At 41.7% G+C, this 24,826-nt stretch overlaps 1 long non-coding RNA gene across 1 annotated transcript; it reads right to left on the bottom strand.

The window, feature by feature from the left end:
- Positions 1–499: 499 nt before the first annotated feature.
- Positions 500–24,115, bottom strand: LOC109284398 (uncharacterized). The gene is made up of 2 exons (XR_002091847.2): positions 24,026–24,115; positions 500–1,851 (listed from the first exon to the last, which is right to left on the bottom strand). It is a non-coding gene; the product is annotated as an uncharacterized LOC109284398 (long non-coding RNA).
- Positions 24,116–24,826: the final 711 nt, after the last annotated feature.

The following is a 24,826-nucleotide window of genomic DNA, read 5'->3' as shown; positions in this document are numbered from 1 at the left end:
AACTTAAATGGGGTTTTTTTAGACATACTTCTTACTATGACACAGGTAGGCAACATAAAAACTGGGAGATGGGCAGGTATATTTTATAGTAGTTTAGGAATTTAACTACTAAATTTGTTTATTAAAATATTTTGTATGAAATTCAGATTTTATGATGAGCAAAATACACTTCATGCAGACTGGTCACACCATTCATTTCTGACTTTCAGCAGGAAAAGGTTGTGTGTATAGAACAAGTTGGGGAATGGGAAAATGGCAATGAAGGATGATGGGAAACTCAGGACACATTTGCATAGGAAAACAAACTGGAATCTCATATGAGAAATCTGCACATAAAAGACAACACAACTCTCATAACAATTTAAGCAATTCTTCCTGCTAATTCCTTAGGCATGATTTAATATTGCTATCTCTATCTTGCTTGCACACACATACACACATGCACGCACATACTTATTTTACATTTTAGAAAGATAAAAATGACTTGCAGAAGAAAAGCTGCCGTTTTCTTTTTTATTCAATTTGAACACAAAATATTTAAAAAAAAATAAATCAAATACTTGGTATTTAATATTTGAGAAACTAGAAGTAGGCAATGAAGGGTGATGGGAGTAGGAAGCAGTCATACAAACCCACTATAGACACACATCCTCATAGATTAAGAGGATAAAGCTAGGAGATACCTTCATTTCTGCCATTGTCAGGCCTTGAAAATTCACACTTATAACACACTTTATAGGTTATCTGACACATGACACCACTAAGTATATAAAAGATGTTGAGCAAGAAGCAGAAATTCTGGGGTGAAATTCTATGGGCCTGTGTTATACAGATGATCCTAATGTATGAAATCAGCAAATACAACACATATATTTTAGGTGTTTTCAGGATCAAGACCTGGAACAGAACCCAGATGTAATATTTTTTTTACATCCTTGTTTCACTTAGTAAAGTGGGTCATGCATGATGGAGTGGGTACATGATAAGGCCGAGGAATCATGTCATGTATATAGATCTTAAACACACCATTAGGAGTTTAACATGTGTTTCTATTTATATATTTTATCCTTAAGATTTTAGGTTAGAATTGTGGTATATTATGTACCAACGGCAGTTATAACTGCTGGCAGATGCTAATGATGAGTTATTGTTGATTATTTTTACACCTCCAACACAAAAACCTAGTCTAACACAAAGGCCTGGTCTAATACAAATTTCATTCCATTTGAATTATTTCAGTTAGGGTGTGACATTGTCATTTGTATTAATCCAGTACAAACTTGATTGTGGACAAAATTACACTAACATAAAGCTGCTTACACCAGCATAGATATTCATCCCCATTCTTCTACAGAAATAACTTTACTGCATAACCATGTTTGCCTGTATAACTGGCTCCCTAGACAGGGAGCTGTGGTTTGTACCACTTTAACTACACTGGTATAGCTAAGACAGTACAACTCTTGGGTAGAGACAGGGCCATCCCTGGGGAGGGGCGGGGGTGAATCGGGGTGACCGTCCCAGGACCTGTGGTTTGGGAGGCCCTGCAGAGCCAGGTGGAGTGGCTGTGCGACTGTGCTGGCTTCATGTCCAGCTGCTTGGCATCCCACCCCCGCTGAATCTGCCGCTGGCTTCCTTGCGTCAGGGGGTTGGGCCCCACACAGGCTGATTTGCCCCGGGCCCCACACCCCACTCAGGTCACCTCTGTGTAGAGACAATGACTCAAGCCTGTGATGATTATAAATGTGCGTTTCAATGAGTCATTTACAATGTCTTTGTACTCCCAGCAGCAGGTCCTTGTTCAAGCTGCCAGGTAACTGCAGTCCCTCTTAGAGCCATGCGATGGGTATCCTTAAGGAAGAAAGGGGAAAGGTTTCAGTAGGAGCTGCTCAGATCTTAACAGATGTTACAGGACATGCTCAAAAGTGATTTTTCAAAATGCCTATATCTTTCACCCCCTCTCCCAAGCCCAAAGTTACTTCATCTGAATGTGTGCACTGACTTTCAGGCTTTAAAACACCACAATCAACAAATACGATTAGAACAGGTAGTAATGGAAAAAAAGTATTGTTATACCGTCTTGTGACTTAGAAGTAACTGATAGAATTTTGGTCCAGCTTTCAAAAAAAATTAAAATAAAAAAAAGAAGTGTATACCCACCAATCACAGAAAAAAAGCTTAAGTTGAAACATTTTTCAACAAGTTACACGAGGAAAGCAACTGAAAATGAAATACTAATAATACCTAGTTCAAAGCACTTTACAAAAAAAAGTCAGCAGCACTACAAGCATTTCACTGTTACATACCTTAATGGGAGTGGGTTAGGGAGTGAAAAATAATTTAGCACTATTTCTATATCTCTGTGGCACTTATTTTTTTGTATGGAGCCTCCTGGCTTGTTAAATGCCTAGACAGTTAGAATATAGCGCATGCTTAATGTTCTCTCAAGCAGCAACAGAATATACTATTCAAAGCTTTTCAGTCTTGTAATGTAAATGATGAAATCCAGAACAGAATGAAAATTTGCAAGCAGTGGTTGACCCATTTTTAACATTAAAACACTTCAAGAAGCAATAATGATCCAAATGAGGTGCGCCGAGTTCGCTTGAGTTTTTCCATGCTTGCTATTCAAGTCTAAAGTAACAATGAGCAGCAGCATAATATGAGGGAAAAAAAGAATCCAAATTTTCACTTTAAGTATTCCTACCTTACCAAGAGCCTCCGTTGTACAATGTTTAGTTTCGATAATTAGTTTGCTAGCTGACATTATCCATAGGAAGTCACGAACAGCTTCATTATACTAAAGGAAAGCTAAATGGCTAACTCCATTTTACTTAAGAACATTATGCTGAATGCTCCTTGGATGAATTAAGACACAATTTTCTTTTTCAGCCTACATACAAGTCAGACTTGAAGCATACATGCAATTATTGCTTTGTTTTTGCCAGATTCTACAAGAAACAAGTGCAATTATATCATGGGAAGCAGTTGCTTAACAAAATGCATGTCCTTTTGCAAACTCAGTGTCCTGTGATCACTGTATTCAACCCCTTAACTTTAGCTATCCTTTGCCTAGTTTTTATATTATGTGATCTTTGAGGTCCTTTCTTCCTACTTCCTCTGACTACAGAGAAGTCTCTTTTAGAGCCTGGACCCACGCACCTCCTGACACCCATCTTCAGACAGAGAAGTACATTTGCTAAACTCTGAAATCTGGATGCTATGCTATTTGCAATTGTATCCAGACCCTTCATTCTGCTCTCCTGTCAGCTTCCCTCCCCCATGTCCACTATGTTTCTGATCTCATCTCCCTGTTTTGATCTCTGTTTAGCTATTACAGTTTCCCTCTGTACATTTCAATATTGCATGTCCCAAACTCATGAAAAGTTGGTTAGTTTTTGTAATACACATCTACACTATTTACATTATTTACATATGCATATAAAAGATATGTTATTAAAGTGATGTGTACCTGTGGCCATAGCATGTAAGCTCTTTCAGCTGGGAACTTCTAGATATATTTTGTTCCTGTGAATAAGCTTGGTAATGTCTCCCATAGTCCACATGCACACTTTTTAATCTACCTTTAGTATTTGCTATGTCAGCCAAATTGCCACAAAACATTCATGATTGCAGTGAGATCAATCCCAGTTATACAGAGCAAGAAGTTTATCTTCTCAGGTAACTGCTTATGTTGAACTATAAGCAGCTTATTTGGCTGCAGGTAGGTCACATCAGCCTTGTATCTTCTAAGGTTTTGCCCACAAAAATATTAGGGTTTGGTTGACTTTGGATAGAGGACTTAAAAGTAGGTCATGTCAGTGATGTCCTTTAGGAGAGGCTGTTTAAGGCCTTCTTATGGCAAGTACTCCAAATCAAATAAACATGACTACTCAGGAGGAAGGGCTGGAAAATTAGGCCCTCCAGAGCTTACCTTTTCTTTCTAAAACATTACTGCAAGGAGGTGGTGTTAAGTACCAGCTGAAATATAAAACCAAAACCCAACACCTAACTGCTTCTCACTGAAAAGCTGAAGAAAGAGCAAGGAGACAAATATGTGTATCATGACAATGTTTTCATTACATAAAATTCCTCATATTCTTTGGATTAAGAGCAATATATTTAATTTTCCCCTAAACTATTGTACAATAGTACTTTTTTTTATTTCGCATCTCAGGCTGAATCAGCCAAATCAGTTCTAAATTCTACCGAGCAGAGCTCAATCTTTCAAGTCTGTGTCACACTACCACTGGCAAGTATCCGATCTCCCAGACTTCAGCCTGGAGCATCAGATGCTCCCAATTCCAGGGCAGGCATCTTACGTGCAAGGGCCAAGCCTTGGAGGCCTTGGAGTTCTGCTGCCCCCTAGCCAAAACACAGAAGGACCAAGCTAGAGGGAAAGCCCAAGGGCAATTCCTCATTACCATAACTTGTGTAGCCGAGATCCTCTCACAGGGAGGCCTGCTTGCAGCGCAATGGACAGGTTGCACCCTCAACTACACCAAGTCATTCAAGGCTGAGAAAAATGGGATTTCCCCTGACATGTCAGTACTATCTGGGCCCATACTATCATCATGGTGTCTCCCCTGCCAGGTAAGTATGCCTTTTTTGGCAGGCATCCTAGTCGTGTTTGCTCCTAGTCTTTTTTTTTGTTTTTGTTTAAGAGATTCCTAGAGATATAGATCCTTCCTATCTATTCACAGAGGTAAGGCTCTCATCCCACCTTTCAACAGCTCATCTCTCAGTTAAGGCAACACTCTTCCCTTTGGTATTGGCAAATGCAATCTTCTTGCCTTGCTTGTATCTAATCAGAATGTTGCTGCAGAAGTTATATTCCTATCCTGTCTCTATTACCGTGTCAACCCAATTTTTTATTTTTTTTTACAATCTTTCATTGCCCCTTCTTTCTTCTCTATCTTATCAATCAACTTCTGTAAACTTTATAGAAGTTTCAGGGCCAGCACATTTCATCCAATAACAAGAAGTTGACTTCTTTCTCCGATTGACTGGTGATAGAGCATTTTCAGACAAGACCTTTGAGCTCTTTCCCATGCTGTTCTTTATGCTTTCATATAATTAACCTCGTTTCTTTTTAGAATATTCATTCCTTCTGCCAGTGTTTACCTTGCTACTCCACTGAGCCCCCTTTTTCCTGTAGCCATCTTTGTTCTTTTTGCCAGAAAATACTTTTTGATGGTACATGAGGCTGCCAGCTTGTCTCTTTAAGCAAGTACCACTTATAACCAATCTTCTACCATTGTGCTTCTAATGAAATTCATGTAGTTGCTAAGAAAGACAAGGAAGGACAAGGCAAGGCCCTAACTATTAACTTTATGACATATAGTAACTACTGTTTAGTAAGTACGTAACATTAACTGACTCTTCAGTGGAGCTCCATACAAGTATAGGAATCTACCCTTATGGAGTTCAGAGTGTTTTTGTTCTGGAAGACACAGAAAACAACTCTAGATGATGAACAGCCTGATGACAGATTTCTACACCTTGCATATCAGCTTAGTATAGCTTCAAGGAATGCAATAGAGCTATTGTTTACACCTCTTTTATAATACTTATATTTGGAAGCTGGGATTTTCAAAGGCAAAATCTCAATGCTCAGCATCTCTTGCATACACTTCTAATTGAAAACCTGCTCAAACTTTGTAATATAAATATAATTTCCAAGGGCAGATTAAGATAAAAGCCAGGAAAAAGGTGAACAGTATTTTGTCATGCAGTCATGGGAAGCCAGGCATTACAGACAGATGACTATCTGTACATTACATTGTTACGTTACAGGTAATTTTCTAGTGGAGAGTTCTCATATTCAGTACCTGGCATCATTTAAGAACCATTTCCAGTAGACTTACCTGTATTGTGTTGAAGCACAACCAAGCAAGAAGATATGTTTCCCTGGTAATAACAGCTTTTTGCCTGTGTTGACTCCATTCGAAAGGAACAGATGAAAAATCATAGGCATTCACATTAAAATCTGACAAGATGGCATCTCATTACACTGAGATATAAAGCCCTGTTTCAAAGATGACAATCCACATTCTCTGTGCTAACCACTTTCAGTGATAAAATAGGAGGACAAGAAAAGATGCATGCAAGTAACAACCAAATAAAAACACCCACAATGCTTAGGAAGTGAATACAAAGCTGCATTAACATTCTAGAAGTAAAATACACTGTTGACAAAACCCACCCTGACAAGTATGTGCTTTTATTTTTGTGAAGGCTAAACAGTGCATCCAAAATTGCACCTGGGTTAGGGCATAGGATATTACTAAAGGAAGGATTTCCAATGTAAAAAAAAAAAAATGATATAAAACAATCACTGAAAATGGCCTGGGACCTGATTATGCTCAGAGCTGTTAAGTTCCTTTTTCACTGCAATGAGAATATCCAGTACCTCACACGATCAAGTCCTTAATTGTCATGTGCCATTAAAAACAAAAAGAAGCCAGATTTCAGAAGAAATTGGTTCATAGGTTGGTTTGCTTGGCTGTAGAATGAGTGAAAAAATCCAAGAGGCCTTCCGCTCTTCCTGGCAGGGCAGAGGATAACATTTACAAGGCTGGTAATGATCAGTTCTAAACTTGGAATGCAAAGTTATACGCAGTCTAGTCTCCTGTCTATTTCCTTATCCAAGTAATATCCCCATCCAAATATTCAGTCAGGCCCTTTTAGCAGTTACATTAAATTAGTTTAATTTAGTTTTGTTTTTTTTTCTTGTCAAGTATTGCCTGGGTGATAAAAACAAAAACAAAAACAAAAAAACTGCTTGCATATTTGCTTCCAGGTGAACTGCAGAGATTATAATTGGAATTCAGCTTTAGGGTTAAGAAAAATAATCTGGAATTAATACATTTTCCCAGGAGTTGGTTCATATGTTACAATTCATCCAGCTAGGGCCATTCCTCTGAGTCAATAGATTCAGAGAAACTGAGCACTGATGATTTCTCTTTTTTAACTTCAACAAGTCATTTTTAACTGCCAGAAATAATTAAATAAAGCAGCCAATCAATACCAACACTGTCAAAGGTGACATTCTAATCAAAAGTAACATTTGTTTCCTCTCAGTGTTTACCTTAATTCCTAATTTGTTTTATTTCTTTGCATGGCTTATTCCCAATTGCCTAATGTTAAGAGTAAGCCTGTGTGAATAATTGATCTTTCAGTTCAGCAGCCAAACCAAAAAACTTGGAGAGGGAAGGGGAGGGGGGGGGGGGGGAGATGGAGAGAACTGGATTCAACCAAATACAGGTTGTTTTCTTTTCTAGAGGGAAAAAAAAAAAGTTGTTTTTGACATGAAAGAATATATTCGATCCAAAATTAAATGTTTAGTTTTAGAGCAGTTATGAGAAAACAAAGAAAATGACTAGATTTATCATTATGTTTTTGCTGTCCCCTTTCTATGGCACTCACCCCAAGATGTGGGATACTTAAATTATCTCAAGGGATTTGAGTCTCCAGCTTCCACCTCCTTGAAAAATTCCCTAATTACCAAGCTATAGAGTCACTTGCTCACTCTATGAATATTTAAGCATTCCATGCAAAGTGGAACAGTTTAAGAGGGATTGTGGGAACCTTACCACAGAATATCCAGTCACCTGGGGATTAAGCCCGTCTCCTGAGAGAGAGGTTCTACTCCCTACAACATTGAATGTTTAATTATGCAAGGTGGAACAGCATCAATTTCAGAGACTGATAAATTCCCCTAAGCCTGTTGATTAGGGCAGGGGTTTTCAACCTTTTAAAAAAAGTGTATCCCCAGCAGTCCCCTTTTTAATAAGTGTATCTCCGGGCTGGGGGGGGGTGGGGACTGGCCAGACGTGGTTGGGGGGGGGTTAGCGGTTGGACGCAGCGTGGGAGGGAGAAGGGGGGGCGAGCACCCAGACACAGAGCAGGGATATGGCAAGCAGTGGCAACAGTGTGTCGGCGCGGCCCTGCTGTCACCCTGCCCCAGCCTTGTTCCTGTGAGCAGTGGTGCGGGGTGGCAGTGCTCCATCCCTACCCACCACTGCGTATCCCCTGGGACCTTTCAAAGTACCCCCAGGGGTATGCAAACCCCTGGTTAGTAACTCCTGGATTCGGGCATTCTTATGGGAGATCCTGGTCCACATCTTCTTAGGCAGAAGAGGAAAATTGAGCCCAGATCTTATAGATTCATAGATGTTAGGGTCGGAAGGGACCTCAATGGATCTTTGAGTCCGACCCCCTGCATAGGCAGGAAAGAGTGCTGGGTCTAGATGACCCCAGCTAGATGCCTATCTAGATGCCTATCTATCTCTTGAAGACCCTCAGGGTAGGGGAGAGCACCACCTCCCTTGGGAGCCCGTTCCAGACCTTGGCCACTCAAACTGTGAAGAAGTTCCTCCTAATGTCCAATCTAAATCTGCTCTCTGCTAGCTTGTGGCCATTATTTCTTGTAGCCCCTGGGGGTGCCTTGGTGAATAAATCCTCACCAATTCCCTTCTGTGCCCCCATGATGAACTTATAGGCAGCCACACGGTCGCCTCTCAACCTTCTCTTGCGGAGGCTGAAAAGGTCCAGGTTCTCTAGTCGATCCTCGTAGGGCTTGGTCTGCAAGCCCTTAACCATACGAGTGGCCCTTCTCTGGACCCTCTCCAGGTTATCCGCATCCCTCTTGAAGTGCAGCGCCCAGAATTGCACGCAGTACTCCAACTGCGGTCTGACCAGCGCCCGATAGAGGGGAAGTATCACCTCCTTGGATCTATTCGTCATGCATCTGCTGATGCACGATAAAGTGCCATTGGCTTTTCTGACAGCTTCGTCACACTGCCAACTCATTTTCATCTTGGAGTCCACTAGGACTCCAAGGTCCCTTTCCACTTCCGTGCCACCCAGCAGGTCATTCCCTAGGCTGTAGGTGTGCTGGACATTTTTCCTCCCTAGGTGCAGCACTTTGCATTTCTCCTTGTTGAACTGCATTCTGTTGTTTTCTGCCCACTTGTCCAACCTGTCCAGGTCTGCCTGCAGCTGTTCCCTGCCCTCCGGCGTATCCACTTCTCCCCTTAGCTTTGTGTCATCTGCAAACTTGGACAGAGTACATTTCACTCCCTCGTCCAAGTCGCTGATGAAGACATTAAAGAGTATCGGTCCAAGGACCGAACCCTGCGGGACCCCACTGCCCACACTCTTCCAGGTCGAAACCGACCCATCCACCATGACTCTCTGGGTGCGACCCTCTAGCCAATTCACCACCCACCAGACTGTGTAGTCATCCAAGTCACAGCCTCTTAACTTGTTCACCAGTATGAGGTGGGATACCATATCGAAGGCCTTCCTGAAATCTAAGTACACGACATCCACCCCTCCTCCTGTATCCAGGCGTTTCGTAACCTGGTCATAAAAAGAGACCAGATTAGTGAGGCACGATCTGCCTGCTACGAACCCGTGCTGGTTTCCCCTCAGCATAATTTGTCCTGCCGGGCTCTCGCAAATGGGAGCCTTGATAATTTTTTTAAAGATTTTGCCGAGGATGGAGGTGAGACTGACTGGCCTCACCTCCATCCTTGGGAGGTTGCCCAGGTCTTCCTTCCTCCCCTTCTTGAAAATGGGGACCACATTGGCCGTTTTCCAGTCCTCCGGGACTTGGCCCGTGCGCCACGAGCGTTCAAATATTCCCGCCAGTGGCTCTGCTATGATGTCGGCCAGTGCCTTCAGCACCCTCGGATGGAGCTCATCCGGGCCTGCCAACTTAAAGGCATCCAGTTCTTCCAAGTGACTCTGCACCATCTCAGGGTCTACGCATGGAAGTCTGGCGCCTTGCTGTTGCCTCTCTACAACTCCAGTGTGAGATTTGTCATGCCCCTTGCTTAGGAACACTGAGGCAAAGAACTCATTGAGTTCAGCCTTGTCCCCCCTGTCCGTCACCAATTGTTTCTGCCCATTTAGCGGGGGTCCTATTCCTCCCTGGGCTTTCCTTTTACTCCCTATATATCTAAAAAACAATTTCTTGCTGTCCTTTACTTAGGATGCCATCCTCAGCTCCATGGTAGCTTTGGCCTGTCTAACTGCCTCCCTACAAGCACGAGCAGAGGAGGTATATTCGTCTTTCGTGATTTCTCCCTGTTTCCACTTTTTCTGTGCTCCCCTTTTGGCCCTTTGGCTGCCCTGGATTTCTCTGGTCAGCCAAAGAAGCCTCCTGGTCCCTTTCCCTCTTTTTCCTCGCATCGGGATCATCTTGCTTTGTGCCTGAAGGATCATTTCCTTAAGGCACAGCCACCCTTCTTGGGCTCCCATCACTTCAAAACTCCTACTCTGCAGTGCGTCCTTGACTAATCGTCTGAGTTCATTGAAATCAGCTTTCCTAAAGTCTAGCATTTTCACCTTACTATTTACCTTACTCACTCGACGTTTTATAAAGAAGTCTATTATCAGGTGATCACTGTCCCCAGATGGCTATCGATCTGTAGGTCCCCTACCATGTCATCCCCCGTTGCCAATACCAGATCCAGTATGGCATTCCCCCTAGTGGGACCATGTACCTCCTGTGTCAGGTGGAGGTCCTGTACACAGGTTAGAAACCTGCATGAACGGTTTCTTGGAAAAATCTATGCAAGTGCCCTAACTAGTTAGCTAGAATGAATGAAGATTGGGAACTGCCAGCATCACTACCACCAGGTTTTCACAGATATTAGGGCTGGAAGGGACTTCGGAAGATCGAGTCCAGCCACCTGCCCTATGGGCAGGAGTCATAGGGTCCCAGCAAGATAAACATCCAAATTTCTCTTGAAGGTGTTCAAAGTAGATGCTTGAACCACCTCCGGTGGCAGTCTATTCCAGACCTTGGGGGGCTTGGACTGTAAAGAAGTTCTTATGTCTAGCCTGAAACAGTCCTGGAGGAGTTTATGATTGTTCAACCTTATCATCCCCTGGGGCACTCTGGTGAACAGATGTTTCCCCAGATCCTGGTGAACACCCCTGATAAACTTATGGGCGGCCACTATGTCACCCCTGAGCCTTTGTTTTTCGAAGAGTTCCATAGCTCTTAGCCTCTCATCATAAAGTCTGTTTTCCTGACCTTTGCTCATGCGTGTGGCTCTCCTCTGCACCCTTTCAAGCTTCTCCACATCCTTTTTGAATTCACGAGCCCAAAACTGGACGCAATACTCCAGCTACGGCCTCACCAAGGCCGAGTACAATGGGAGAATGACGTCCTGGGATTTGCTTGAGAAATATCTATGGATGCAAGCCAGCATTTTACTCACTTTACTGGCCGCACCATCACATTGAAGGCTTATGTTCATCTTGTGGTCAATCATGACCCCCAAGTCCTTTTCATCTGTAGTGCTAGCCAGCATAGCACTGCTGAGCCTATGAGCATGCTGCGGGTTTTTCTCCCCAAGGTGGAGAACCTTGCATTTTTTGGTATTAAACATCATCAGGTTTCTCGTCCGCCCATTTCCTGAGCCTGCCAAAGTCAGCCTGGATCGCCCTCCTATCTTCAGGCGTTGACGCTTTACCCCAGAGTTTGGTGTCGTTGGCGAACTTGACCAGTCCGCTTCTGATACCAATGTTCACATCATTAACGAAGATGTTGAATAGTGTTGGCCCAAGGACAGAGCCTTGAGGGACCCCACTAGTCACAGGGCACCATGACGATTGACTTCCATCAACCACCAGCCTCTAGGTCCGACCATGGACCCAATTCCCCAGCCAGTGTATAGTGGTGAAGCTAAGGCCGCAGTTGGTCAGTTTTGCCAAGAGGTGATCATGGGATACCAGACCAAAGGCTTTTTAAAAATCAAAATATACAACATCAATCACCTCTCCCTTGTCCAGGTGATAGGTCACCTGGTCATAAAAGGAGATAAGACTGGTCAAGCAGGTTGGTAAAAATAGCCCTCAAATATATTTTCCAACTAAAACTATTCAGTGTACGTAGACAGAACAACATCCAAAGCTGTATTTTTCAGTTTTTGCTTAGCTCTAGTGGAGAGATTTTTATTACTATGCAGTGGAATAGGCTATCCAAAGAGGTTGTGGAGCTTCCATCCTTGTAAGTTTTTAAGAGCAGGTTAGACAAATACTTGACTGGCATGGTTTAGACAAAGATGGTCTTGCCATGAGTGGGAGCTTGGACTAAATGACTTTCTGTTGTCTTTTCCAGCCTTACTTTCCTATGATTTCATATTATGTAGAGCTAGTTATTTGTCATCAATATGTCTTTCAGAATATTTTAAACATTTCACTTAAAATATCAAACTTAATAAAATTATTATAATATCTTAATGGCTAATATTTATCAACTGGTATTTTTCAATTAAAAATTCCATTATACTTTTTAAGAACAGGACAAATTTCAACATTCCAAAACAAACATGTTCAAAACTAAATATTTTTAATATTTTTACCAGCTTTGCTGATGATTGTAATATACAGATCATCTCAGAACTTACTTTTCTTTTTACAGAGTCTACAGTTCATTCCATGAGGCTTATAATACATATGTTTTATAAAAAAGTGAAGAGGTTTTGGAGCTACAGCTTAATACTTGGCATGTGAATGGTGCATTGACAAGCTATTTAGTTTATCTTCCCTGAACAGTTCTGAAGAGGATGACAAAAAGGAGGAAAGTGAACTTAACTTTGCAAGTCTCAGTCCAAAATTTTTAAATGTAGAGCAGATCTTTCTTCTTAAATCTTGTTGTTTGTAAATAAAAGTGAAGGGTTCCTTAACAGCAGACATTAGGAAGGAGGTCAAAGAGTGCTATGTCAACACTAAAAAATAAAAAGTTAAATCTAGACTTTGCTATGTCTTTTAAGTAGCACAAAGCTTAGAGGCAAAACACACATTCATTCCTCCCCAACAAGTCTTATTGCACTTTATCAAAGATGTATATTTGACACATTAATGTAGCTCACCTGGTCACCTGATTTCAAAGTAAATTTGCCCTTACAGACCAATGCTGCCTTAAAACAAGATATGTCTGGAAGAAAACATATAAATCTTGGAATTCTAGCACTGTTGCAAATAGGTTGCATAGCCTGCTGGCTTTTGTAGGGAAATTTGCTTTCTAAGAACTTCCCAAGTTGCCCTCCAAGGCAAAGGTTATTCTATTATTAAACAAGCAAACAAAATACTATTTGCCTGCCCTATCTTGGGCACTAGGAGGTGAAGCACTTTTGCTTTGGCACCAACACAGCAGCCTGGCTCCTCCTTACAGAAACCTGTTCCTTTCATAGCTTGCTTCCTCCTCCTTTTGCTCACTCTTCCAGGATCTTTTGAAGCTCCCAGTAGGACACTCCCTGCTTACCTGAATGCCACACAGCTGGGCTTTCTTAACAAGGTTGACTGTTTCTCTATAAAGGGACAGACTTCCCTGTTACATATGTCTATTCAGGGCATCACTCTGAAACTAAATCCTAAACAAAAGACAGCCAATTACATCCATTTAAACCCTTTATATAACTTTCACTGGCAAACAACAGACATCAGCAAAGATGTGCCCTGGTCATTGGGTAGGTGTAGCTTAAAAAACAAAATTCAGACCGTTAGGTTGGGGACATAAAACCATAAAACTCGCCATGTCTATACGTGTATTTTACTACGGAGTAGATTAATTAGATGTGGAGTCAAGCATCACCGTCCACACGTGCAATGGTATTAGGCTACAGTAATCTAACTGATGCCATCATAAAAATAGTACTGTTGGAGATGGTACTATTTTATACCAGGGTAATTTACTGCCATTAAACACACATGGAGATGGTGACCGCGGGTGTAAATTGTACCAGGTCAGCCTAGCCAGCCGAGAGCCAGGCTCCTGCCTGCCACCTAACCACAGGGCTCCAAACTTTCAGCACCCTCTTGCCCTAGCCATTTCCTCCATTGCCTGATGCCACCACCCAGAGCCTAGGGCTGACCCACTGCCAGCCTGGGCCTACTCTATCCTAGCTCAAATTGCTGCTGTCCTGGGCACATGTGTAGACACTGCACTCTGATGTAGTTAGCTCCAACTCAAACTGCTCTGGTGTTTATTGTTTCACATCAATTGCATGTATAGACATACCTACTGGGTTTCAAATCTAAAATCAAAGTCCCACATAAAACATACTTGACAGATTTTCAAATGAGAGTGTGCAGCACTAATCACCTACATGTACAGGAGCAGATCTGTGGAGGGTGGTGGAGGAATGCAGCTGCAGAGGTACAGTTGCAGCCCTCTTTGATTCCTGGTCGACCCAAAGCTTAAAAACAACTCCCTGGCAGTGGCAGTAACATTTCTATGCAGGCAGCAGTGGGGGAGTTAAATATTTCTAAATGCTTCATTCCACTGGTGTTAATGACTTCCTCCTTTTTATTGGTCTTGATGTTCCACAAATCAAGCTAGCCTTTCATCTGCAATTCTGCTGTCTGTAGTGGCTGCTGGTAATATAGCTCCTATTTCACAGCCCTGCAGACTGTGTTTAACTCTTGCTAAAAATGTTAATTCAGATGTGGAAATAACTTGCAGTGAAGCATTGAATGCATAATCAATATGCTCAAGAAAGCTAGATTTCATGAGCCTGAAAAAAAAAAAAAGAACAATTCCAATGAGTACAGAAAAAACTTTTTGCTCTAATCCTCAACATAACTAAATAGTGCACAGAGAAGTGTGAAAGTCTAGTTTGTTCTGTTTTTTATACATGATATAGAACATTTTATAGCATATACAAAAATTAATGCATGTTCCAGTGAAGTTCTATTTGATTTTGTTCAGTCTTAAACTCAGTAATACAGCCCTAGGGCCCTAACGTATGAGTAAAACTTCTAGTTTCTTTTAACAGGAGAAAAAATATGTTATATATGATGTTGCATCACATTATCTGCACCCCGCTTTTCAAAGTCCTAGAACTGCCCATGTACTTATGCATGTTTGCCAAATAGCAATCATGTTTTATCTAACATTGAGAAAAGAGAAGAAATCTTTAACAAGTCAGTGATACCATTTAGATCTTTAAAGACGTAACCAATATGTAATAAATAAATATTCATCATAGGCACAAAACCTTCATAGCATGTGCTAAATAAAAGTAAAGACATCCTTTATTACAGAAGAAAAAAAAAAAAACTTTAAATCTAAAACTTCTGTTTATGTAACTAGTAAAACTGGGTGCATCTACATATGAAATTACTGCAACACAATAAGCTCCAGCTCCAGTCAGCTGCTCCCGGGAGCAATGTCTACATGTGCACCTGGGACAGCAGGGGTGGAGCATCCCTGGGCTGACAGCAGGCTTGGGGTATCAGCTCCAGGCTCCAAGTGCCCTAGCCAGCCCCTGCCACTGCCTACATGTGCGTTTCATCACACTAAATGACTCCACCGTAAGACAGTACTGTCCCCAACAGTGCTATCTTATGGTGGAGTTAATTAATTTACTGTACCATACTACTAGCGCACATGAGGACAGTGGCGCTTTACTGTGGAGATAATTAGTCAACTCCACAGTAAAGCACGTGTGTAGAGGCAGCCGTTGGGTGTGTCTACATGAGATGTTATGTTACCGTAGTGATGAGCTACGGCAGTGTATCTCATTGCTACAGTGACATAGCATCAATGGGCACAAACCATGATGCCAACACTACTGCACAGTAGCGTTGGAAACGACCTACGCACAGCCGAGACTGTGCAATAACAACTATGTAGTTGGGGGCATGTGTAGACGTGCCCCATGAGTACCAAATTGCTTATCATATTTACCTATTAGAGTCCTATTATTGTGCTTCGAGTCAAACCTAATCATTACAACACTGACTGTATCTGGTAAAAATAAGAGATTTCTTTGTACTGTTTTATTTCATATTTGATATACAATATATACCCATGCACACATCTAAAGAAATAAAGAACTAGTTGTTATATTATTAGCAAAAGTGAGAGCACATAACTCAGAAAAACAATAAGAAACTGCACTGAACAGATGGTTTAAGTAAGGAAAAGATGAACATCAGACTAACTGTCAAAACAAAAACATGCACTTTCTCATGTCCCTTCATGTCTGCGGATAGAAATCACATGAGACATAGCAGGATAGCAAGTGACTGACTGCATACATTTAATCAATCAATAAATGATATTCCTATCTGCATTCATCTAAACATAGGGCTAGCAAGTCATGAATCAAGTCAGATAACAGAGTAAGACTTCCCATTTAAGTTCACTGTGGGAGGAAGAAATTAAACAGACCTTTGTCTCCATGGCCCCTCACCTAGCTTGGTTGGACACATGAAGAAAAATCAACTACCTCACAGAACGTAAAGAGCAGAGAATATAGTTGGATCTAAGAAGTCCCTTGTTTATCAAGATGACACTGTCCTAAGCTTCTTAGGACAGGGACTATCTATGTGTGTGTTTTTACAGAACCTAATATCATCTTAATTAAAATAATTTAAACCTCTGCCTGTACAGCTTTCCAGTGCTATTCAATGTATGGCTCCAAATAGATAACCACTGGCATGGAGTCAGTACAAAAAGCTTATACTGCTACATGGATACATGTTTTGCATCACTGCTACATTTGCAAACAGTTTGTCCTGGCAGAAACTTCAGCAGTGAAGCTGGAATGGCCTAAGCCTCTCCTAAAATTGGGGACAGGACTGGTAAGGTTCATAAACAGCCATTAATATGCTTAGGCTGAAGCTTGATTACCTGCATGAAGGCATAATGCCTCACTTGAGGATTGGACATTTGTTTAGGGAGCAGTGGTCTGTATCGCTCATACTGGGTAAACCAAGAGTCCATCTGAGCCGAGTAGTAAATTAATTGAGCTCTCTGGTCACCTGCCAACGTAAAGCCAGAACTAAATGTAATTTATGTGTGAATTTTACTTGGTGCATTGATATTGGTATGTTAATAAATTTACAGACTCCTTTTTTCTCCCTATTCCCTGCTGAGCAAGTGAACTGTGCTCCCCTTCCCCTCTCCCACAAATGCACATTTCCCAATGCCAAACCAGGGCTCAAAATGCCATGTGTGTCCCTCTGCCATCCTTGTTACATAGGCTGGAGACGGGGCAGCATTACCTTCTCAAAGATCAAGCCCTGCTGCTTGGCTCACCAACTAAACCAGAATCTGAATTTCACATCCCCAGAACCCAAGCAATATTAGAATATATGGCATTTTGTTGTACAATTGACATTCTGCTGGTCCTATCTTAAATGGCAGCAAAGACTTGACTTCATTCTGGCTATCGTGCAGGCACACAATAGCAAAAGCAAAAGCTGAAGGAGTCAGAGATTGTGAGGAGTTTGGATGAAGGAGACTTCCATTACAAAGGGCTGGCTTGGAAAGTGATGTTTAGTTGTTTAAAAAAGTAATCCTAAAGAATTTTCAGGGATCCTGTGGTAACAGTTTAGATGAAAATGATGAGGAAATGAATAATGATGAGGAAAAAGAAAAAGTGGATACCTAGGTTACTGTATATATAGTAGAAAATGAAATGTTTTAAAGCTTCCTCCATTGTGTGGTCTTCTACATCTTTCCTTTCCCCAACCCCACTTCTTTTTTCAGTTACCATTGCTTGTTGTCATTCATTAATATAGTAAGCTTTTCTGGCAAGGGTATATCTGCAAAGTTCCAAGAAGCAGTCCTTCAAAGTAGTATCCATTATATTTTCTAATTCCAAACAGATGTTCTTTCCAACCACATCCATGATTCTTTTTATTTTCTGTTTACAGCTCAGTTTTTGCCCATGCCAGGAGCTGTTATCTAGAACAGGGCAGTCGCAGCAATCCACTTCCAGTGGAATCTAACCTTCGACATGACTAACTGGTGCAGAGAGAATGGTGAAGGTCCAGAATCTGGGTTCATTTACACTGGCACAGATCTAAAGTAACCTCACCGAGTTAAAAAATTGCATTTTTTTTGTTGCATACTGTAAATGTTGTCATTTATGATGGGACCAATTTTAAACTCAACTATGTGAATATGAATGTTAGAAAATAAATAATTCTTGTTCCAATAAATTCAATAGCGTTTTCCTAGTCTCATATTGGGTGAGGGTCACTTTGGGCCTAACCTGGTTCCAAACATATTTCTGCTTCTCTTATTTCTAATCCATACAGATAAATACTGTCCCAAGTGGCTATTTCTCTCTGTGTTCCTGACTTATATACATATTCTATTGTTCTCCTGAATATTTGTGACTGAAAATGAAAAATTCTCTATTTCAGTAAAATATGTTCACTGTCATCAAGCTTTAATGTAACAAATTTATTCATTAGCTAAGTACTAGTTAATGTCTCATTATGCTATTGAATAATTTCATAAAACAATGTTCAGATATATTCAAAAGAAAAAAAAAACATTTTTAGTAATTATTGTAAGGCTATTTCTACAGTAGCTACATGACAGATAATAATATATCCTTTTCAGGTTTCTTCACATTTAGTAAATGCAAATGATAAGTTTCAATAACACATTAATACAAAAGTTTAGTGTGAACAAGCAAAGCCCTTCCTCTTTACAGTCCAAACTATATTTTCATGATTTCACTAAGAACTATGTTTAACCATTGTATTCTGGAAAAAACCTTTGACTATAATAAAGCTCTCCATCTACTAAAGATGGGTCCTATGCCTCTCCTGCACACATTTGCCTTGGTGAAATCTATGAATAGCAGAATGTGGTTTTCAACTGCCCAAGATTGCTGAGATGTTATGGAAATAGAAGAGATTTTTTCCCTGCACTCAGTGGGACAGCACTAATGGGATTTGTACGCCATCAACAATAAGCTACTGCCAATTCTGAGAACAGCTTAAATAGGAGCCTTGAAACAACAGGCAGGAATATTATTAGCCATGAAGGTAACTCACAAGTTCTACAAAAAAAAGCTCTTACATAAGCTACTTGATAATAATTGGATGTAAAACATATATAAGGTGTAAATAGATTTCTTGGCATACAAGCAGCCTTTGTTCCCTTAGAAACCCCTCCAAACAATAATTCTTTATACAAATAATACCCTTGACCCAAACAAGCAAGAAAGCAAGCAGAGAACAAATTTCAACCTTTCTCCAGGTGGCAGGAGAGGGCCCTTTTAGCTCTGGCCTTTCCTAGAAGCAAGGTCCTCTAGGCTTCAGTCTGCCTCCTGTCCACAAACTGCTCCTTCCCCAGCCTCAACTGCTCACTCGTTCTCCTCTTTAACTGCCAGTTAATTTCCCGCAGCTGGGGTCCTAGCCCCAGGACTGTCTGCCCCACTTAGGCAGTGTGCGCACAACTTTTTAAAGCAGGCTAAATGTTTTTGCACTGCTTTAATGGTGTTGGCGTTTGCAAGCCTAGGCATTAATTCCAGCCACTGTAGGAAATTTGGTAGCGTAATGTGCCTTAAATGACTTGGGGTGCAACAAACTAAGACTCCTTCAAGGAGTTTTACTTTGCTGCCCCTACAGCTGCGGAGTGAAGCACTGGGCCCCGTGCAGCTCTGTAGGAAGCCCTGCAGCCAGCCTGGCAGCAGCCCAGGAAGGCAGGCTCCACCCAAGAAAAGTGGCGAGCCTGATCTCCTGCCCACCCCAGATCCTGCTAGCATGCCTGAGCTGTCCAAGGGCCCGGTGCTTCCCTCCACGGCTGCAGTGCCCCCTGGGACCGCCCAAGCTGGGTACCTGCAGGCGGGTGCCACGTGGGGGAGGGCTGCTACTGCTATGGAGGGAAGTACCAGCCCCCCACCCCTGCAGCACAGGGACTGCTCCGCCCACTGGCAGCTCACCCTCCCTTCCCTGCCAGAGAGGTAGGTAAGTCAGTGGGATGTGTGCATGACACAGGTGTTAAGTTCCTTACTTAACAAAGAATATTGAGGCTTACTTTTCTCTAGGCCCCAAACCTCTGGCTGTTTTATTCAGGAACAAACAACACCTAACTGGGAAAACTAAAGTAATTCTGGAACAACAGAGGGTGGAGTTCTGGTCTCACGCTCCATCCCATAAGGACCCTATAATTGCATAATTACTACGTTGCTCCCCTCTTAATTTACAACGTGGACATAATCTTTCAAATAACTAGGAGCTCTCCGTTCTCTGGCTGGATAGTGCTGCTCCTCAGGAACAGGCTTCTCTGTCCAGCATCTCAGCCCTCCAGACTAGGAGCTTTGGGGATAGTTTCATATTACTTGGCTCAGAATTCTCAGTCATTCTACCTGATTCTGGGTCCTCCAAAAACGCTTCCTCCTCAGGCAATGGTTCTGGTCCCTCAGGTAGGTTGGTTCATAAGCGGATGTGGTCCCAATGTCGTCTCACCATTTGGCCATTACTGACTCCAATTTTAAGAGATAAAGGTCCCATTTCTTCTTGGATCCTGCTTGGAATCCAAGTAGGTTGGTGGGTACTGAATTTTTCTGTATAAACAGGATCATACCCCGCCAAAGCTCTCTCATTAGTGTAATAATCATGATTGTGTTTTTGAAGGGTCGTTTTTTTCCACACTTCTTCTTCCATATTGAGATACAGTATATCCAAATGAGATCTGATCCTCCTTCCCATTAATAGCCGGGCAGGACTCATGCCTGTGGTGGTTTGAGGTGTGACTCGATATTTCAAAAGGGATCTAGCCAATTTTGTCTCTAAATTTCCATTGGTCATTTTTCTCATCCCTTCTTTAAAGGTCCTCAAAGCTCTCTCTGACAGACCATTTGAATCTGGGTGGTATGGTGACATTTAAATGTGCTTAATTCTATTCTTATTAAGGAACTCCTTAAATTCACGACTAGCGAAATTTGGAGCATTATCTGTGACGAATACCATAGGCAATCCGTGCATGACAAAAGTCTGTCAAAGCTTGTCACAGGTTGCTTCTGAAGTTGTTGAGTTCATGGGGTGCACTTCCAGCCATATCGAATGAGCATCTATTATGATCAAACACATTTTTCCTAAATTGGGATCGGCATAGTCTATGTGCAGACGAAACCAAGGCTGTCCTGGCCATTCCTAAGGATGCAAGAGTGCCTGTGCGGTGACTGCTGATGTACTTGATATGGGGGGCAGTGCTTGACCAACTTTTCTAGGTCTTCATCTAGGCATGGCCACCACACATAGCTGCAAGCTTTCATTCAGCTTTCACATAGCTGCGAGCTTTCATTCAGGAAATTCCAGGATGTGCCTCATGTAGTTCTGCCAGCACTTTCTGTCATCCTTGAGGGGGGACTACCACTTGCATACCCCACAAACTACAGCCATCCGCTATGCTCAGTTCAGTACTTCTGGTCCAAAAGGACCAAAGCTCTTCTCCCAGATTCTGTTTTTACCAGCCCTGTAAGGTGTAGTGCATTGCCCTAGACTGGACAGGAACCTGCCTAGTCCACATTTTAATCTGAGAAGCCTTCACTGGTGTCTGTTCCAAATATTCCAACAGCAAGACTGCTTCCCTGGGGCGCTCTTCTGTAGGAGCTGAGTGGTAGTCCGCTCAGGGTGTCAGTATTCCCATGCTGATGGCCTGCCTTGTAAAGAATCTTTTACTCATATGCAGCTAGGGTCAAAGCCTACTACTGTAGTCGTGCCACTGCTATACTGGGTACTGTTTTATTTTCCTTAAATAATCCTAACAAAGGTTTGTGGTCTGTTATGATGGTGAAAGCCTTCCCATACAGATACTGGTGAAACTTCTTTGGGCCAAATATAATAGCTAAACTTTCCTTATCCAACTAAGAATAACCCCGTTCAGCTTTGTTTAGTGTCCTTGAGGCATATTGAATAGGCCGTTCTTCCTGATTGTTCAGTTTATGGGACAACACAGCTCCCACTCCATAAGATGAAGCATCAGGACAGGATTAATTCTTTGCTGGGATCAAAATGAACCAAAAGCTCTAAGTAGCTTAAGTAGCTTAAATCTAAGTAAGATTTAAGTAGCTTCTTAGATTCTTGGAAGGTTTTTTCTTGTCTACCTCCCCAATGCCATGAGGTTCCTTTCCTTAAGAGGTGATGTAAAGGTTGTAAGAGAGCTGAAAGGTTTGGAAGGAACCGATGATAATAATTCAACACTCCCAGATATGCCCGAAGTTTTGACGTGTTTTGTGGGGCCAGTGCCTTTTCAATAGCTGTGATTTTATCTGCCATGAGATAAACTCCCTTCTTGTTGGTCTTATATCCTTAAGTACTGCACTTCAGGCCTAATGAAAAAGCATTTATTTTGTTTCAAATGTAGCCCTTCTTCTTCCAGCTTTTGAAATACTCTCTTGAGTGTTGCCAGGGGTTTCTTATCACTTTTTTCCCATGATGAGGATATCATCAATCCTCACCACTACCCCTGGAATCTCCTGTAAGAGGTTTTCCATGACCCTTTGGAATATGCCAGGGGCTGATGAAACTCCATAAGGCAATCTATTACATTGGTACAATCCCTTGTGGATATTTATTGTAGTGAATTTCTTACAGTCCTCCTTGAGTTCCATCTGTTGATAAGCCTAAGGCATGTCCAACTTGCTAAAACGTTAGCCTCTTCCAAGCACTGCTAGCAAGTCCTTGGTGCGTGGAATGGACTGGTTGTCTAACTTAGAAACTTGATTGACTGTGACTTGATAGTCCCCACAGATACGTATGGTTCCATCAGGCTTGGCCACTGGTACAATGGGTGTTGCCCATTCAGCAATTTGCATAGGGGAGATGCTGCCTTCTAGTTCCAATCTATCCAATTATGTTTCATTTCTCTCTCTGAGGGCATATGGAACTGGCCTGCCTTTGAAACACTTTGGCTGGCTGCCCTCTTGGATATAAATCCTAACCTTTATTCCCTTCAAAGTACCTAACTCCTCTTGGAATACTGCAGGGTAGACCCCCAGGATTTATTTTAAGGCTGACATTTCCTGTAAGTCTAACTTACATATTTCTTCCCAATCTAGTCTGAGGTTTTTTTAGCCATGTCCTACCAAACAAGTTTGGCCTCTCTCTTTTTACTACTAAGGCCTTTAAGGTTTTCTGTTGTCCTTTATATGTAACAGGGACACTTACTGATCTTATTACTGGGATGTTTTCCCCAGTGTAAGGCTTTAGTTTCACTCTTGTCTTTTCCAATGGACTCAGGCCTGCTTTACACTGTTAATAAGTCTCTTCATTAACAAATGTGACAAAAGCTCCTGTATCTATTTCCATGCATACAGGCTGATTATTTAACTGTACAGTTACTCTGCAAGGTTCCACTTTATCTTCCATTACACAGTAAACAGTGTGGACCAACTTCATCTGCCTCCTCTCTCTCCTCCTCCTGTGTGTAATAAGCTTTTTGCTTTCTTCCCTTTCCTTTGGCCTGACCTTGCTGTGCAGCTGGATAGACCCCCCTGCATTTTTTTGCTAAGTGTCCCATCTTTCTGCATCTATGGCACTGGGATATGTTGCGTCTGCAAACTGAGGCTGAATGCATGCCTCCACAGCGAAAACATGTCTCCAAGTCTAAACTTTTGTTGAGAGCTTTGCACTTGGTTTATAGGCTCATGTTGAGTTTCTTTGTGGTCTAAATGTAAATCTGTACATTTTTCACTGCTGCTTCCATGGCAGTTGCCACCGTTACAGGTTTGTCCCAGGTCAGGTCCCCATCTCTAAGTAATTGTTTTTGGATTTTTACATCACCAACTCCACAAACAAATCTGTCTCTCAACATATCCTCTAGAACATTTCCAAAAGAGCAGTGTTCAGTTAGCTTTTTGAGCTCAGCAATATACTCTCAGATAGATTCACCTTCCTTCCTCCTCTTATGGAATTTGAACTGTTCTACAACAGTGGTTGGCTTTGGAGTATAATGTTCAGATAAGATCTTTTGCAACTCTGCCAAACTTTTATCACCTGGCTTTTGAGATTGCAACAAACTTCTTAAAAGGGAATATGTTTTGTTGCCACAAACACTGAAAAATACTGCCTTCTGTTTGTTCCCATCAGTGATTTCATTAGCTTGAAAATAATGGCCCAATCTCTCAATATATTGCTGCCAATCCTCAGTGTCTAGATTCAATTCCTCAATTTTCCCATAGAAGACATAGTTATATTTTCTTGTCGCCACTGTTTAGTTCCTTACTTAACAAAGAATACTGAGACTTACTTTTCTCCAGGCCCCAAACCTCAGGCTGTTTTATTCAGGAACAAACAGCACCTAACTGGGAAAATGAAAGTAACTCTGGAACAACAGAAGGTGGAGTTCTGGTCTCAGGCTCCATCCCATAATAATAAGCAGTAACACTTTAACCCTATAATTGCCTAATTACTACATTCCTCCCCTCTTAATTTACCACCCGGACATAACCTTTCAAATAACTAGGAGCTCTCCAGTCTCTGGCTGGATAACACCGCTCCTTTTAACACTTTAACCCTATGATTGTCCAATTACTACAGCAGGGGTTTAATCAGCCCTAAATTGAAGCAGTGTTTTTTTAAAACCCACCACTTAAATTTAGGACCCCTGTTTCATCTACACATGCCCTTAAACAGCCAATCTGCCCACTACATGGAGTTAGCTGGAAAAGTGGGCAAAAATTATCAAACAATATGTCCCCATCTTTCAATAGAAACCTCCTGACAGTTTGGTTTCTCTATTCATATTTATTTTACTTCTGCAGTCCTTTGACAGATAAAAGAAACTACTGTTGTCTGAGTTCAGCTTAGTTTTTTCCTTCTTCTGAAGAGTGTGGTAGTTGACTGTTTTATGTGCTTGTCTACACTTGATATTTTTTTCAGGCTAACTGGAGTGGATTCTCATTAAAATGCCTTTCATTTACATATTTTTGTTGGGACTCATCTGGCATTTGAGCAGGTTACCAATGCCACTTTGTAAGGAGGTTACTGAAATGAGAAATGAGTTTATCCACAGCATCTCCAACCCAAAGCAACACATGCTCTTCTTCCA

The sequence above is a fragment of the Alligator mississippiensis genome, chromosome 1 (assembly GCF_030867095.1).
Source record: "Alligator mississippiensis isolate rAllMis1 chromosome 1, rAllMis1, whole genome shotgun sequence".
Lineage (NCBI taxonomy): Eukaryota > Metazoa > Chordata > Crocodylia > Alligatoridae > Alligator > Alligator mississippiensis.
This window is presented reverse-complemented; position numbering and strand designations above follow the sequence as displayed.